Source organism: Lissotriton vulgaris, chromosome 5, assembly GCF_964263255.1.
Source record: "Lissotriton vulgaris chromosome 5, aLisVul1.2, whole genome shotgun sequence".
Taxonomy (NCBI): domain Eukaryota; kingdom Metazoa; phylum Chordata; class Amphibia; order Caudata; family Salamandridae; genus Lissotriton; species Lissotriton vulgaris.
In genome coordinates this window covers 238,974,890-238,994,012 of record NC_141693.1, presented here as the reverse complement: position 1 = coordinate 238,994,012, position 19,123 = coordinate 238,974,890, and positions in this window count along the sequence as shown.

Below are 19,123 nucleotides of genomic sequence, written 5' to 3'. Positions count from 1 at the left end.
AGGTCAAGGCTGGGCTACCTGGTGAAACCCTGCATGTGGGATCGAGGAAGAGTATGGAGATGGCTGTGAAGCAGCTTCAGTTACCCATGACCGCTCAGCGGCAGCTGGCATGGATACCTGTTTACACTTTCCCTTTAAATATAAACTTACTTGAACTTCAAACTTAATGAAGTTTGCAAAGTTTTTTTTTACCAGATCCTATCAGGGTAAACCTGCAAGGTTGCCAAAATGATCACACAACTCCTAATTCTGTGTGCACAGTGATGGGATTGTATCCCTTGACTTGAATCTAGGGTCTAGAGTTTTCAGTTGTTGAGAGGTTCAGCCATTAGTTCAATCCTTGGCCTCCATTCTTTTGCTACATTATTCTGCCCAGCTGTGAGTGTTCCTTACCACAATCTGTACAGTTTCGCATCAGTCATGGACTTTAATGAGGCAAGGTTATGTCAGAGAACGCAAATTTACTATAGCATTCCACGCATCGAATTTCAGCTGGGGCCTCCCAGCTTGCACTACAACAATTTTGGGGAATTTCAAGGAATGATTAACACCCAGCACTTTGAGAAAAGTGATGACTCAAACAGCAGGTAAGCAAGAAGATCCTTTATTTACCGTCTCCCGCTCTCTACCTCTGGCGAGAAATCACCTCAGAGTGCAGCATTCTAAACAGTAGGAATGTTCTAAAGGTGGAGGGAGGCATAGGGAACGAGAAAGAATGTGAAGAGAGATTGAACCTTCTAGGGGAACAGATAAGTAAAAAATAATAATAATTACAAGACACTTCTAAGCAGGACCATAGTTACAAATACATAAAATCCCCATCCCACCTGGGTCCCGTATAAGGCACCCAGTAAGATTTTCCCCTTGAACACCTATATTAAGGGCTTAAAGATAGCACTTTGTGTCTCTATAAACAATAACCTGCCTGACATAAGCACTAAATTCAAACCAGAAAGATATGTGTGTGGCAAGAGAAGCAGTGTGTAGTAATAAGGTCCACGCAGGTAGGATGTAGTTTATGAAGTTTTATTGAAGTCTGCTACATGTAGATATGTTCTTGTGAAGCACAAAGTTATGTTCTGTAAAGCAGCCCTACCTGCTGCTCAGCCCATTCTCATCTGTCAGACTGCACCTCACAGGCACCCAACATTCCAATACGGATCATCACTCCAACACCATGCAGCACACAGCACATTCACACTGGCTGAACAGGTGATCAAAATGACAGAACATTAACTAGAACATGAACAAGAGATACTACATATCCCACTTTCTTATACAACAGAAGCATAAGTCCAGTACTTAAACAAGATATAACAATAAGGACCCAAGTAAGGAATAAATGAGTGGAACACTAATGCAACAGAATAAGTGTAATAGAAAAGAACAAAAAGGAAAGAGTGAAGAGATAGGTGGAAGAAAGCGAAGAGGAAGAAATGAATAGGTATACACAAATAGAAATGACCCATCCTCGCCAACAAAGAATTACAAAAGAGAAGAAAACAGTGATAAGGCAGAGGAAACAACAAGTATCAAAAAGGCAAAGACGCATAAGTGACTACCCCCCAAACACACCCACCGGCCAGACAGGCATGTAGGGAAGAAAGGCATTGCACAACACAAATTGAACAGAAGACTAAACCCATACACACGAAATGGAGAAGGAAGGATCTCCTCCTGAACATGGAAGAAGAAGAAAGACCCTACTGTGGGGAAAGATTATAGACAAGGAAGAACGACGACCAAGAGTGGTCCGGAATCCAAAGGTGAAAAGAAGAACTGAACAAGCAAGAAAACAGAGAAAATGAGAAGAAAATACAGGAAGTATTACTCATCCTCCACCATTTTCAAATTGTGAATGTAATAAAATATCAGCATAACGTTGCAAGTACATAACAGCAAAGTCCATAAACGTAACATTGCGTTAACAAAGCTGACAATGTAATACGATATAAGTATAAAGAAGGGTATGAATAACAGCAAAGTCTAAGAGTGGACTAAAAATAAACTGTACCCCAACAGGGGTAATGTAGAAGATGGGAATGACATCCATAAGGGACAACCCTCGAGTGAAGGTAACCACTGTCAGAAATGGGACTAACACTCCATAAGACACACCTCTGGTAAAGGGTAATAATCTACCACAACAGCGTGAAGATGGGACTAAGACTCCTGACCTACCCCTGACATGAGGGTGGTTAAATAATGTAAATGGGACTGAAAGCCATGACCTACCTCTGACATGAGGGTGGTAGCTACTGTAAATGGGACTGAAACCCATGACCCACCCCTGACATAACAGCGAAAACTAATGTAAATGGGACTGAAACCCAAGACCAACTTCTGACATAAGGAAGGTTAGGTAATGTAAATGAGACTGAAACCCATGAGAAGATACTCTGTGTGAGGGTTCTACAACACAAAACCCCAGAGAAGGGAAATAAAGACAATAAGTCTAATCTACTGTGTAACAGAGGCGTGAGTAGTCGTTAAAACTAGATGCTACGGAAAGGAATAAGTAATGTTGAAAAACCCCTCAGCCAAGTACTGCTATATAATCTGTACAGCAGGTACATTGAGCCAAGATAAGGAGAAATTCTCGAAGACATATTGACCCTAGCAAGCATGAGGTAAATACAAAGAATATCGAGTAATGCGACTTCACATGACATAAAATGTAATAAACAATTAAGCATGAGGATGTGGACATCATTCCCATAACTAGACATATAGTTCAAGAAATCAGCTCGACATTCACCTGCAAAACGCATGAACGTCATTTCAATGACTGACACAGGCAGACTGTTGGATTGAAACATAACATATGGTGCCATGTACCGTCGCAATATTGTCCCAAGAAACTGTGTACAAATGTACACTGCCGGCTAAAAGAGCTGTCACCGCCATAGAAAATTATATATATATATATATATATATATATATATGTATATATATATATATATATATAGATATATATATCTATATATATATATATATATATAGATATATATATATAGATAGATAGATATATATATGTCTGGAGTACGCCGGAGGGACAGGAGGAACAGTGCGGTGGGAGGGATTGGCCCCCGTTAGATTGTTGTGTTGCCACATGGCGATCCCGCACAGGTTCAAAACTGTTTACATGGCCCAGCAGCCCTGAGGGGACCGGAGGAAGAACTTTGTAACGCGGATGCACTTTGGGAGTCTTACCTTCATCACTGCAAAAGACATTGGAGTAGATCTTTACATTTTCCTCATGCCTCCCACACCACCGGCCCAGCAGCATGATGATGGTGCATGCTGGGAGTTGGAGTTCTCCTATGCTCACGTGACCTCCAACAGGTGAGCCTATTTACAAGGGGAGGAGTCCAGTGTCAACCGCAGCACACAGCGAAGCAGTTATGGTGAAGCTATTCAGAGACTCTGGTTTGGAGCACGGGCACTGAGGAAGGCATCGTTATGCCGAAATGCATTTGCCGCTACCAGCTGGTGTTTTCGTTTAATAAAGGGCTTCCAAAAGATTACCCTCTGACCTCTGCACTTTTCTTCTTCAAGGGAAGTGGTTCTACATATATATATATATATATATTCACAGAAAAAACCATAGGTTATAGACCATATATAGTTAGGAATTTGCATTTACAAAACCTTGAAAATTCACTGAAAAAACCATAGGTTATAGACCATATATAGTTAGGGATTAGCATTTAAAAAACCTTATTTTATTTGCACAAAACCATTGAAATTCCATATATAGTTAGTTGCACTAACTATATATCGCGGACCCGCAATCCACTGCTAATGATGTCACATATTACATCATTCATGACATGGTCAGTGACATCACTGATGACATCACTGATGACATCTCAAATGACATCACTGATGACATCACTGATGACAACACCCAGTGACTGTATGTTTCTGTAAAGTTAAAATATGTCTTACATATTGAAGAATGAGTGGATGTATAAGTGTCTGGATGAAGGATTTAGTAGGTGCATGACTGACTGTATGAGAGAATGATTAAATGTGTCTCACTGAGTGCATGGGTTAGTGATTAAAGTGTCTTAATTTGGCAATCATTATTTATGTTATTCTGTAAACTGTTGCATGTTTAAATCAGTAGCTATATCAGTAACTATATGGGTTATTGAATGGTTGCCCAAGTATTTGTATGGGAGACTGAGTATGTGTGTGGGTGGCTGGGAGGTGTATAACTCTGTGCATAGATGTGTGAGCAGTTGATTCCCTAGGTGTGTGGGTTCAAAAGTGCATGTAGAAACAGCTGTATGGACAGTTGACTGTGTGCATGAGTATATTGGTGAGTGAATGGATATCTCAGTTCTACATGTCAAAGTAAGTACATATGTAAAACACACTCCATATGAGAGTTGACATATATAAATAACTGAACATAAGAGCCAGTGAATGTGAGAGTGGCTGTATGAATCATTGTGAACTTGTATCAAGGATTGTATAAGAGAGTAAATATGTGTTAGTATATGTTTGAATAAGTAAGGTGTGTATAACTGTATAGTTGAGGAAATGGAGATGTGATTGATTCTTTGCATGACTGACTAGGTGTGTGAGTAACTCCATGGATGTGTGACAGTCTGTGAGTGCCTGTTTACACTGAGTGTATCTAAGGTTATATTAGAGTCTGAAGATGTATTATCACATAAATGATATCATCAGTGATGTAATCAGTAATGTCAAATGAGATGTCAGTGATGTCATCAGTGATGTCATTTGAGATGTCATCAGTGATGTCATCAGTGAGGTCATTTGAGATGTCATCAGTGATGTCATCAGTGATGTCACTGACCATGTCATGAATGATGTAATATGTGACATCATTAGCAGTGGATTGCGGGTCCGCGATATATAGTTAGTGCAACTAACTATATATGGAATTTCAATGGTTTTGTGCAAATAAAATAAGGTTTTTTAAATGCTAATCCCTAACTATATATGGTCTATAACCTATGGTTTTTTCAGTGAATTTTCAAGGTTTTGTAAATGCAAATTCCTAACTATATATGGTCTATAACCTATGGTTTTTTCTGTGAATTTCATTGGTTTTTTAAAAGCTAATATCTATAGCTGTAAAATATATTCTTTATTAAGTGACGTATCACGTAGCCCGTGAGACGCCTCATGATGCATCGCATAACCGTGACGTATCGTCTCTGCAGCGCAAACCAAACCCAAAACGTAAGCGCGCCAGAACACGCTTAAAGATATATATATATTTTTTTAACCTTAATTAGACAAAATCCACACGTGCACATATCACAAACGTTCAAAAAACACAATATGTCGGACTCCCGTTACGCTGCCGGTTAGCTGCCCGGTTAACGTACCAGGAAGCACCTTTACCGCGAAAAATCGCAATTTTTTTTTTCACCCCCCAGGGAACTTTAATAGCCCCCTCATCAATCCTAGGGGTTCAGGAGGGGTCTGCCTTACCCCTTTCATTCATTTACACCTTTTTTTTTCCACCTCTTGTCTCTCGATCCCACAGAGAGACAAGATGGCGGCCGCTCCAGACTGTTTACAATGATAACAGCCAATCAGCTTCTCCTCAGACTCCCGTTACACTGCCGGTTAGCTTCCCGGTTAGCTGCCCGGTTCGCGTACCAAGACGCGTCTCTACGGCGAAAAAATTGGATTTTTTTTTTTTTTTTTTTTGGCCCGCGTGGCTTTATAATATCCCCTTCATCAATCCTAGGGGGTCAGAAGGGGTCTACCTTGCCCTCTTTCCTTCATTTCCCCCTTTGTTTTGGCCTCCTCTTGTCTCTCGATCCTACCGAGAGACAAGATGGCGGCCGCTCCGGACTGTTTACAATGTTGACAGCCAATCAGCTACTCCTCAGACTCCCGTTACACTGCCGGTTAGCTTCCCGGTTAGCTGCCCGGTTAGCTGCCCGGTTCGCGTACCAAGACGCGTCTCTACGGCGAAAAAATCGGAATTTTTTTTTTTTTTTTTTTTTGGGCCCGGCGTGGCTCTATAATATCCCCCTCATCAATCCTAGGGGTCAGAAGGGGTCTACCTTGCCCCCTTTCCTTCATTTCCCCCTTTGTTTTGGCCTCCTCTTGTCTCTCGATCCTACCGAGAGACAAGATGGCGGCCGCTCCGGACTGTTTAGAATGTTGACAGACACCGGAGAGCCAATCAGCTTCGCTTCGCAAAGTTCCGATACGCGAAAAGTTCGCGAACCGGAGCGCTGCCCGGAGCGCTGTTACAGATATATATCTTGTTTTAAACGTTAATTTCTCAAAATTCACTGAAGCACATATATTGAGACCTAGCAAAGGCACATCGGGCTAACAGTCCCTACAATTTTGCCAAGTTTCGTGGAAATCCATTCAGCCGTTCGGGCTAAAAGTGAGGCCAACCGCCCTATGGAAATTAACATGGGAAAAACACGTTTTGGGACCCCCCTTTTTTCTCGGCCCCCCCTTGACGAACCCCCCCCAAATTTTCAAGGGCTGCTCAGAAACAAAATGTGCCATTTTCCTGAAAATTTCAGCCAATTCCGTCCACAAACGCCAAAGTTATTAGGCATAGAATTTTCAAAAGTTCCATAGAGAAAAAATCCTAACTATATATACCTACTGGCTATCGCCAGTAGGTAATATATATATATATATATATATATATACATATATGTATGCTCCTGCTTGTGCCTTCACGTCAGAGTCACTCGAACAGAGAACACGACCTTCAAGCATAGGTCAAATGAAAGATGAAGGATACTGCGTGCTGTTCTCTTTCACAGTCTAAAGACCAGCTGCCTGACGCGTTTCGAATTTCTTCTTTCTCAAAGGCTGTTTGGTGAAAGATTTGCACAAACCGGTCTCCTCTTTGAGCTTCCAATTTATACATTATGGCACGCCCTCTATGGGCTGTTCAAGATGATAAAAAAGCTGTGAAGGGTTTAGTAAGGATTTCAGAGGATAAGGGCGCTCTGCCTGAAATTCAACGTTAATAGAATAATTGAGATGAGTAGGAAATGGTGCGTAAAGAGCGAACGGAAAAACCCCTTAACCGTTCATACAAAAAACCAGAAGATTTTTTCTTTACATGTAAAACAGCAATGCTCTCGCAACCACAAATAATGCGTCTAGATGCGTCTAGTTCCCACCCAACTCACCAAATACGTTCAATTCCCTACGGGGAATACCTGAGAGCTAGACGCAATTGTAGCGAGGTAACTGAATTTGAAAACTGCATGGCCAATATGAAGGACAGATTCCTCAACAGAGGGTATTCTCCTAAATATATAAACAATGCAGAAAAAAGGGCTAGACGCACCTCAAGACCAGACTGCCTAAAGAAACACACGGAGTCTGAATCCTCCAACCAGAAAATCAGACTTATCACAGAATTCAATGCACTGAATCAGATTATCAGAAAGAGTTTCAACAAACATTGGAACCTCCTGATGGGTGATCCAGGTCTCAAAGAATGGATACCCGAGAAACCTGCCATCACATACAGAAAGGGCTTTACACTAAAGAATAAGCTCAGTCCAACTGTTCTACACAACACTTCAGCCCTTGATTGGCTCTCCACACGAGGCTTAGGTTTTTACAAATGTGGCTTCTGCTCTATGTGTATATGGGGGAAACATGGGACAAAAACTTTCAAGGGCCCTGACGGAACCATATACAAAATCAAACACAACATTACATGTATAAGCAAGTTCGTGGTTTACATCATTGAATGCCACTGTGGCAAAATTTATGTGGGCAGCACTATCAGGTCCCTTAAAGAGAGACTGGCTGAACACATGAGAGCAATCCAAAGGAGGAATCCTAAATACCCAGTGGCGTTACATATTGCAGAATGTCAACCGTTGGAGGAGGACGTCAAAGTACGTTTCTTTGGGTTTGATTTAATTCCTCTCAACATCAGAGGGGGAAATCGAGAACTTGTATTGAGGCGTAGGGAAGCCACGTGGATCATGCGTTTGCAATGCGTGGAACACGGGCTTAACTACGATCCGGAACTTCAATTCTTCTTGGGTGACTGAAGCGCCCATTTCACCTCTTCAAGGGGATCCTCCTAGTACTGTTTTAGATTGTTTGATACAGCTATACATAGAATCTAAATAGTTTTCCTTAGACTTTTCTGCAAAATATGTATAAAGTAATGTATCACCAAAACTATGAATTGATGAATGTATGATATTACCTACGTATGTGATGTAATTGTTTAACTAACTATCAAATTTGACAAAATTATATGATACAAAAATACTACTTATTGAAGATAAGTTGAGTCACAGCACTAATCATGCAGAGGTCACCTCTATCCTCTCACCACACCTCTGTACGAATTTCAATACACGGCGGCTCACTGGCTCACTCACATCACGCCTTTTAGTTATGTTTAATTTCAACCTTTTCTTTCGTGGTTACCACTCACAATGCGCATTATCGACTATCAAGCAGATACCCTCTTGTTTCAATTTTACCCTTTCTTTAATGGTTCCCACTCATAATGCCCATCATCGACTCTCAATTAGACATCCGTTCCCGTTAATCATGATGAACATAGTATCTAGACGAATTGTAACTAATAATTTTAATCTTTAATTTTCTTATTAATACTTCGTTTTGAGAAACAATATATGGATATTGTCTTTTCACATTAAAGAGTAGAACAGTCGAACACCACAGGAAGTCGTTTTTCACCTCCCAACATGAATGACATAAACAACAACGTCTCGCTCTAGTTGTTTACATGTTTCTGCATAAAGGCACTTCCGCTTCCTGGTCACGTGTCCGTCTTTGGAACACGGCGACCGGGAATCACAAGAGGAGGAATACCTTTTTCTCTGTGAGTCTCTACACCACGAATATGGGCCACACAATGTTTTGGAACATTAATTCATAAATGTTTTCGTAACCAGCACGTAACCAGCTGGTCTCACTTTTGTTTCCATCCTCATCGCCTCCTTATTCATTCTCTTTACTATAGCGTAAACACCGTGAACGTCGAAACTGACCACAGAGCTGTATCAAGTTTTGGATCCTCTCCCAGTACCGATTAATACGCACACGTATTAAGGTACGTTTTCTATTTATTTTATTTTGCAACCGGCCATGAGTAATTTGCGTTTTAAGAATAACATCACTCATTCATATTAGCTTACCATTGTAATTTAAACATTTGTCTCTTATCACACAGTGCTAACTTACTTACCGACTAATTGACCCGGCGGCTTGATTATACACGGAGACAATTTTCCTTCGCTCTAGACTCAGAGCCAATTTTCAATAATTGAACTAGATATCGACAAGTTAAGAATACCGGTAAGCTAATTTCTCGTAGAAACCTTCACCCCAAGCAAATGGTCATTTAAAACGCCTTGCCCCTTTCTTATGCTTACCTTTTTATTGTACAGAATTTCCCACAGAAAAACAATTCCTTAATTTTCATTTCGACCTACCAACTCGTGGGTCCTACCACAAGGTATGCTTTTCCGTTTCTTTAGATAAAGTGGTAATCACATTTATAGACTAAGCCACAAATGAATGCACCTTTTAATAAATGGACTTATCACAGACCTATACACGTTTTGCGTAAAAAACTAGTAGCTTCACTTTGTTCACTCTGAGCTTTTCTAATGCAGGACCGTTGTGAGCATGGCACCTGTCACAGCACTGATTTTGGAGTCACAACCTTGTGTTCCTCACCAACACACCATGTAATCTAAATGCACACATCAACTATCTGAGGAAGCATGCTTATAAGCACTAATAACTACACGAATCACGAACACGAATGATTTTAAATATAACAACACCTTAATAATACACACACAAAATCACTCATGTCACATATCCAATGTAAAGAATTATGTGATACTTATGAGAAAAACCTATGCACACGTTATTTTCTATTTTATCAGCCCTGAAGAGTCGCGTTGACTCAACGTAACACGACGAAACACGTGTCGGCTGATTGTGGACCGTTGCTACGGTTGTGGACTCATTAAACAACCTACCTACAAAGACTTTACACAAGGATCTGCATCTGCTTATTTATTGTCATAATACTTTGTCTTCTCACACAGCATATTGGAGCTATACTTTATTTGTGGTTGCGAGAGCATTGCTGTTTTACATGTAAAGAAAAAATCTTCTGGTTTTTTGTATGAACGGTTAAGGGGTTTTTCCGTTCGCTCTTTACGCACCATTTCTTACTCATCTCAATTATTCTATTAACGTTGAATTTCAGGCAGAGCGCCCTTATCCTCTGAAATCCTTACTAAACCCTTCACAGCTTTTTTACTGTTACTCAGATTGGGCGCCTCCACGTTAACGTCACACGCCCTTTAGATATATTCAGATCCGTTTGTCCTAACATGGACAGAGATAAGGCAGCAGCAGATCTTTTTGAAAATCTAGCAAAAGGAATGCCTACACATCAGGCTTCTGCCACTACAGGTCCTGCACGCGTTGAAGGTCTCAGAGATAAGTTTATCAAACTAGAGAGACTAAAAAAACAAGAAAACTCCCGTTGGTGGGATGGCACCACCCTTAAACACTACCTGCGTATCAACCAAATACCTAGAGGACTACGTTCCCACACATTCCCAACGTACGATGATCTAGATCTAGATTTATTGATTAAATGGGAAGACTCGTTAAACCTTAACTCCATGGCACTGATGGATATCCTTATAGAGAGTGCTGAGCGAAAGACTACCAAACTACAGTTAGAAATCTCTAGCATAGAACAGGAAATTAAAGACCTTAACAAACCTGAAGCCACCATCAAGAATTACACCTTACTTGATGAGATATTACTTAAACATCAGGCAGACATAAAAACTAGAAAAGCCCGTCAAATCAAGAGGGACGAGGCAGACTACAAGAATGGGAGGGTATACACATATGATCGTAAGTACGACTCAATGATTCCCAGTCAAAAACATGGATCACAGACAGGTAGATCCATAACCACTAGTTCCATCAACTCCAGCACCACCTCACTGAGCACCACCGGACTTAGTGAATCGGAGAATGAGATCATAGATAACACGGATTCTACACGTATGCCTTTTTTATTAGAAATGGAACGAATCAGAAAGGGCAACAGGACACTACCTCCAAGGGGCGCAGCAGACCCAAAACCCACAGGGTCAAACGCAGGGACAAACGAGGACTATCGAAAGAAACTGAGATCAGGCACACAGAAGAATTAACCACACCCGAAGACACGGTGCAAGTAATTAATCTTTCCTCATTTCCCTTGACTACAGACATGATTTCTTTACTTTGTAAAGGTCTGATCTTCAACCCTTATGCAACTGGGGATATTTGTCAAACTAAGATTGATATCTTCAAATTTATACGAAATCTCAAATTAAAGAAACATTTTGCTGGACAGCATAACACTCCTAGGCAATCCAAGAATATTTCCATTGTATTTGACGATGAATTACTGACCATTAAAGACATACAAACAACACATTTGCTTCTTTCCTTGACTGATAGAGAAGAAAGCCCTTACGACATGGAAATTTTATTGGAACAGCTTGATGCTGAAACTGATTATGGTATGGCTAGTGGTCTCAAATGTAAATCTAAATGGACACCTACTCTAGCAGTCGGTAATGCTATAGATAATTTTCACAGGCATGTACTTGAAGATCTGAATAGTATCAACACCAAGAACTTAAATGCTAAATTCAAGTATAAAGACAACCTAACCAAAGGGGAACGCTTAGCACTATCTACCCTTAGCAACAACCCTGAAATTATTATCAGGGAGGCAGACAAAGGGGGCAATGTCGTGGTTATGAATCTCGTGGACTACAACAACGAGATTCAGAACCAACTTGCCGACGACTCATGTTATGAACATTTGACTCAAAATCCTATGGGTCCTTTGACACTGCTAATAAACAGGCTATTGTTAACTTGGAAGCAGTCTGGTCTTTTGGATGACGACGAGTACCTTTATCTAAAAGTTTCTAAACCTACTTTTCCTTGGCTATACACACTGCCAAAAATACATAAGAAGCTTCCTTTTCCTCCAGGCAGACCAATAGTTTCGGGAATTGGGGGCCCCACTGAAAAATTAGCTGAATATGTAGATCTTTTTCTGGGACCCTTAGTCAAGAATCTACCATCATATATTCAAGATTCGAAACACATATTGGGCATCATGACAGACATAGAATGGCAACAAGGCACGACACTGGTGACGATGGATGTGGTGTCTTTGTACACCAGCATTAATCCTAAGCTAGGCATGTCAGCCATGAACGGAATACTATCAAATAGACCAGCATCGTTGTGGGCTCACACGAAAATGCTGTTACACATGATGAACCTTATTCTAGATAACAATTGCTTCATTTTTGATCGTAAATGGTATCGCCAAATAAAAGGAGTAGCCACGGGCTCTAAATTTTCACCTTCCTTCGGTAATCTCTTTATGGGAGCCCTGGAGAATGACCTAATCTGGGGTACCAAAGGAGCTAAGTACATCGACTCGATAGTTTTCTGGGGTCGCTACATAGACAACTGTTTTTTACTATGGTCTGGTACTGATGATTTACTCCTTTCCTTTTTTGAGCATCTAAATAACAACACTTGGGAAATAAAATTCACCATGCAACACAGCAAAGAAATGATGGAATTCTTAGATCTTGAATTTTATGTAAAAGACAATAAACTAGAGAGTAAACTCTATAGGAAACCCACTTCATGTAATTCCATCCTGCATGCGTCTAGTTCCCACCCAACTCACCAAATACGTTCAATTCCCTACGGGGAATACCTGAGAGCTAGACGCAATTGTAGCGAGGTAACTGAATTTGAAAACTGCATGGCCAATATGAAGGACAGATTCCTCAACAGAGGGTATTCTCCTAAATATATAAACAATGCAGAAAAAAGGGCTAGACGCACCTCAAGACCAGACTGCCTAAAGGAACACATGGAGTCTGAATCCTCCAACTAGAAAATCAGGCTTATCGCAGAATTCAATGCACTGAATCAGATTATCAGAAAGAGTTTCAACACACATTGGAACCTCCTGATGGGTGATCCAGGTCTCAAAGAATGGATACCCGAGAAACCCGCCATCACATACAGAAAGGGCTTTACACTAAAGAATAAGCTCAGTCCAACTGTTCCACACAACACTTTAGCCCTTGATTGGCTCTCCACACGAGGCTTAGGTTTTTACAAATGTGGCTTCTGTTCTATGTGTATATGGGGGAAACATGGGACAAAAACTTTCAAGGGCCCTGACGGAACCATATACAAAATCAAACACAACATTACATGTATAAGCAAGTTCGTGGTTTACATCATTGAATGCCACTGTGCAAAATTTATGTGGGCAGCACTATCAGGTCCCTTAAAGAGAGACTGGCTGAACACATGAGAGCAATCCAAAGGAGGGATCCTAAATACCCAGTGGCGTTACATATTGCAGAATGTCAACCGTTGAAGGAGGACGTCAAAGTACGTTTCTTTGGGATGGATTTAATTCCTCTCAACATCAGAGGGGGAAATCGAGAACTTGTATTGAGGCGTAGGGAAGCCACGTGGATCATGCGTTTGCAATGCGTGGAACACGGGCTTAACTACGATCCGGAACTTCAATTCTTCTTGGGTGACTGAAGCGCCCATTTCACCTCTTCAGGGGGATCCTCCTAGTACTGTTTTAGATTGTTTGATACAGCTATACATAGAATCTAAATAGTTTTACTTAGACTTTTCTGCATAATATGTATAAAGTAATGTATCACCAAAACTATGAATTGATGAATGTATGATATTACCTACGTATGTGATTTAATTGTTTAACTAACTATCAAATTTGACAAAATTATATGATACAAAAATACTACTTATTGAAGATAAGTTGAGTCACGGCACTAATCATGCAGAGGGCACCTCTATCCTCTCACCACACCTCTGTACGAATTTCAATACACGGCGGCTCACTGGCTCACTCACATCACGCCTTTTAGTTATGTTTAATTTCAACCTTTTCTTTCGTGGTTACCACTCACAATGCGCATTATCGACTATCAAGCAGATACCCTCTTGTTTCAATTTTACCCTTTCTTTAATGGTTACCACTCATAATGCGCATCATCGACTCTCAATTAGACATCTGTTCGCCGGTAATCATGAACATAGTATCTAGACGAATTGTAAATAATAATTTTAATCTTTAATTTTCTTATTAATACTTCGTTTTGAGAAACAATATATGGATATTGTCTTTTCACATTAAAGAGTAGAAAAGTCGAACACCACAGGAAGTCGTTTTTCACCTCCCAACATGAATGACATAAACAACAACGTCTCGCTCTAGTTGTTTACATGTTCCTGCATAAAGGCACTTCCGCTTCCTGGTCACGTGTCCGTCTTTGGAACACGGCGACCGGGAATCACAAGCGGAGGAATACCTTTTTCTCGGTGAGTCTCTACACCACGAATATGGGCCACACAATGTTTTGGAACATTAATTCATAAATGTTTTCGTAACCAGTGAAGGACTGGGTTCTTTAAGACCCAGCGGTGCCAGGGAACAACACCTGAAACCTTCGTGGGTAACCTGCTTCGGCGTACAAGTGACAGAGACACGGGACACTTCCTTCGGCGTCAAAGATTCGAGCTTTATTTACTGCAGGGAACACAGAAATCACGGCAAGTACAACGCGTGCTACTTGTGGAGACTGCTTCAAGTTGGTTCTGTGGATCGCTCCTTTTTTTTTTTTTTTTTTTTTTTTTTTTTTTAAACCTTTATTAGTTGCGTTCAGCACAAAAACATGACAGTGACAGCATCAGTAATCTAGAAAAGCATTAATCATGGTACATTCTACAGAGAGGCAGCAGCTTCATTCAGTGCAATACACCATAGGCGCGGCTTCATGTGCATAGCAGATTTGACGTCAACAATAAAAAGAAAAAAAAACAGGATCCCCCCCCCCCCCCCTCCTCAGTTAAGGGCGTAAGCAGGATAACACTTTACGCCCCTCCACTTTCAGGCATAAGGACAGGCCAGCAGGGGCGGCAGCGCCACCCCCCACCAACCCTTAATCAGCTATGATCTGTACAAGCAGTCGGATACATCAGTGTGTGTAGCAGTGTTCCATATATATGGCAAGCGTATGCATCCATGCCACTCATTGCAGCCATCAGCCTCTGCAGGGACATGCAGGTCGTACCGCAGAGCGGAGCCACGCACAGCGCCCCCCTCTCAAGCGCCACCTGTATCAACGGGTTTGCGTGGCCGTCAGTGTGTGTGTCTGCCATCAGTATCCCATGATATGAATGAGTAAGAGAGGCCCCCCGCTGAAACAGCGCCATAAGGCCGCCGGCTATTCCCAACCCCCTCAACATCATTGTTACCCACATGTCACGACCATCCGTTTTAATATAGACGGTGTAAGTCACCTCCCAGTGTGTGTGAAGTAGTATGGTGAATGCAGTACATAGCAACTACGCGCTCACAGGCCTGGGATCGGTTCGTCATCACCAGAGGAATCGCTGTGTGTCGCTTGAGACAGCCAGTACACCTGCAAGGGGGACCAAAAATCGCTAGGCGCGCACCGGGCGGGCATCATTTCTGCATACACGCTATGCTGGTCTTGGCAGTATGTGAGGTCGTCGAGCCATTCCTTAAATTTCGGTGCTCTCCCTCTCCCCCACCTGCAAGCTATTCTCCGCTTAGCTAGAAGCAGCGCAATGTCAACAAATTTGCGGTCCGGCCTGGGCACATGTTTGGTATAACCCAACAGCATCACTACCGGCTCCATGGGAAGCGGGCCAGCAATCATTATCTGGAGCGCGGCATGTACCTGTTCCCAATACGTTTGTATGGCTCCACATTCCCAGGCCAGATGAAGGAAATCCGCACCAGACGCCCGGCACCTCGCACATCTATCATCTTCCGAGAGATGAAACCGGAGTTTCCTGACTGGGGTATAATAGTAGCGTTGCACAAACTTATAGTGAATAATTTTCAGCCGACAGCTGGAGGAAACCCTAGCCGTGACCGAGCAGCAATAGCTCCATTGCTCGTCCGTGAGTGCAGAGGGCAGTTCAGAGTCCCAGTTGGTCCGGGCCTTCTGCAGTAACATTGGGCGTTGCCCACGTATAGCGGTATACATTTTAGACACTAAGTGCTTGCCATCTGATACGAGCATGACATGCAATGGTAGTACCGTCCCAGGTTCTTCCGGGAAGTTGGGGAGTATGTCACGCATACCCTGCCGGAGTCTAATGTAGTAAAACACCTCCATGGGTGTCGGGGGAGTGGTCTGGAATAACTGTTCTTTAGTACGGAACGTTCCGTCCTGAAACAGGTCGCCCCAGGTATTAAGGTGCATGCGTTTACACATGGACCGAAATCCGTTTTCCGTTAAGAGAGAAAGTTTCGGGTGATACGCAAGGGGCAGTGCCGGGGAGTAAAGCATAGGGGCGTCCAGCAATTTAGTTACTCTCCGCCAGGCGTCAATAGTACCAGTAACCGTAGTAGCAGGCGTCTCAACATCCTCAATCAGTCCCATCAGCATGCCCTTAAGCGGAAGCGGATGAACGATCCAGTCCTCAGCAGCGACTTGCGGCATGAAGGGAGCGGGGTTGACCCAGAGATAGGAGTGCTGAGCCTGAGCACTGAGATAGTAAATTTCCATGTCGGGCACATCAAACCCTCCCCTATCGTATGGCTGCGTTAAGACCCTCCAGCTAAGGCGCGGTTGCTTACCGCCCCAGAAAAGGCGCAGTAGCTCAGAACGGAGCCGTTTAAAAAAAATAGGCCCCCGGGTAGTAGGGAATGTTTTGAAATAAATATAAAAATCGCGGCAAGACGACCATCTTGATCAGAGAAGCTCTCCCTGCCATCGAGATCGGTAGAGCCCGCCAGCGGGTCACATTGTCAGTCAACTGTGTGATAGCCACCCCGTAATTTAACCGGATAGTGTCGTCCTTATCAAGTGACACCTCTATGCCCAGGTACCGTAAGTCAGAGCTGCACCATTCCAGGGGGTAATCCAGCGGGAACCGGGTTACCGATGCCGTGAGGGGGAAGAATTGTGACTTCTTCCAGTTTATATGTACCCCGGAAATGCCTCCGAACGCCACGAATTCCCTCAGCAGTGAATTAAGATGATCTTGCGGGTGACGCACGTACAAAGTAACGTCATCCACATAGAGGGAAATACTTATCTGCCGCTGAAGACAGTTAAAGGCACTGGCCTTGTGCAGCTGTCGGATTCTGCAAGCCAATGGCTCTATCGCCAAGGCGAAAAGTAGGGGTGACAGGGGACAACCCTGCCTAGTCCCTCTCGTGATCGGCATCTGCGCCGAGAGTACCCCATTGACGACGACCCTGGCGACCGGTGAGGTGTAGAGCAGTTGCACCCAGGCTATGAAGATCCGGGGGAACCCCATCCTGCTCAGTATAGCTATTAGGTAACCCCACTCCACCGAATCGAACGCCTTGGTGGCGTCCAGAAACACGGCAGCGATCGGCAAGTCAGGTGAAATGGTGGGTATCAGGGAGAACAGCGTACGCAAGTTATGGGATGTAGCTCTCCCCGGGACAAAGCCAGACTGGTCCGGCAACACCAGGGTGTTCATAAGCAGGGACAGTCTAGTCGCCAGCACCTTCGCAAGGATCTTCGCGTCGCAGTTGAGCAGCGACAGAGGGCGATAGGCATCTGTGTCCGTCGGATCCTTCCCCGGCTTCAGAAGCGACGTGATCGCTACCTCCCTCATGGAGCCTGGCAGTATCCCCACCTCTAGCGAATCTTCGAAGACCTCCTTTAGGACCGGCGCCATGATGTCGATGTAGCATTTGTAAAACTCGGCTGGTAGGCCGTCCAGCCCCGCCGCTTTGCCATTGCTAAGGGACATGATCGCCTCTCTGATCTCGTCCAGTTCGAACGGACATCCCAAGAACGCCCTGTCGCTATCACTGAGCCAGCAGAGTGCGATATCGTCCAGGAAGTTACCGAACTCCACCTCACCCACCTGCTGCGTGGAGTATAACCGCTGGTAGTGCCGTAGGAAGGTGTTTTGAATCCCTTGGGAATCTTGGTAAGTCCTGCCCTCCCCATCAGAGATTTCCAATATATGGGTGGCGAAGCGCTGATGCCTCGTGAGAGCAGCAAGCACCTTTCCCGGTCGGTCCCCCTCACAGTAGCGCCTGGCCGTCCAGTACTTGCCCCGGAATTTTGCTTCCCTGGCCGCTTCCTCCTCAAAGGTCGATAGCAGAGTTCTGAATTTCCCCGCTAGGTCAGGGCAGGGGTTGCTGACCATCTCTGCTTCCAGCAGTTTAAGCTCTGCTTCAATCTTAGTCAATGTGCGCACAATGACCCTCAGTATTCCGCAACTTTTAGAGATCGTGATCCCCCTCACTGTCACCTTAAAGGCTTCCCAGATCGTTTCGACTTTGTCGACCGATCCCTTGTTTCTCGGGAAGAAGGCTTCAATCTCCTCTCCCAGTTCTTGTCTAAAGACAGGGTCCAGCAAGGCTGAGGGAAAGAGCCGCCACGGCGGTCGCACCCTAGCGTAGCCCGGCATACCCAAGACTGTCAGGACAGGACAATGGTCCGAGTAGGTACGAGGCAGATGCTTCACCCGAACAACTCCACCAGCGAGGCCCCGCGAGACAAAGCAGTAATCAATCCTTGCCCATGAGCGCGCATGTGCCGTAAAATGTGTGCCTTCCCTAACCGTCGGGTGTGTGTGCCTCCAGCTATCCACCAGACCAGCCTCTGTTAGTATGCCCTGAAGTGTATCTCTGGCGTTCGTGTTGTATTGTGCACTACCGTCCGATCTATCCACTCTGGGACATAGCGATAAGTTGAAGTCCCCTCCCCAGAGAATATGAGTGGCCTCAATTTCCAGTACATGGCCCCACAGCGACAGAAAGAAACCAGGGGTGTCGACATTAGGCGCATAACTATTCACAAGTATTATTACATCAGTGCCCAGTCTCCCCCAAAGGATGACGTATCTCCCCTCCCTATCCGCCCGCACTCCCAGCATTTGAAACGGTAGTTGTTTGTTGACTAGAATAACAGTCCCCCTGGAGTACGTGGAATAGGAAGAAAACTCTCTC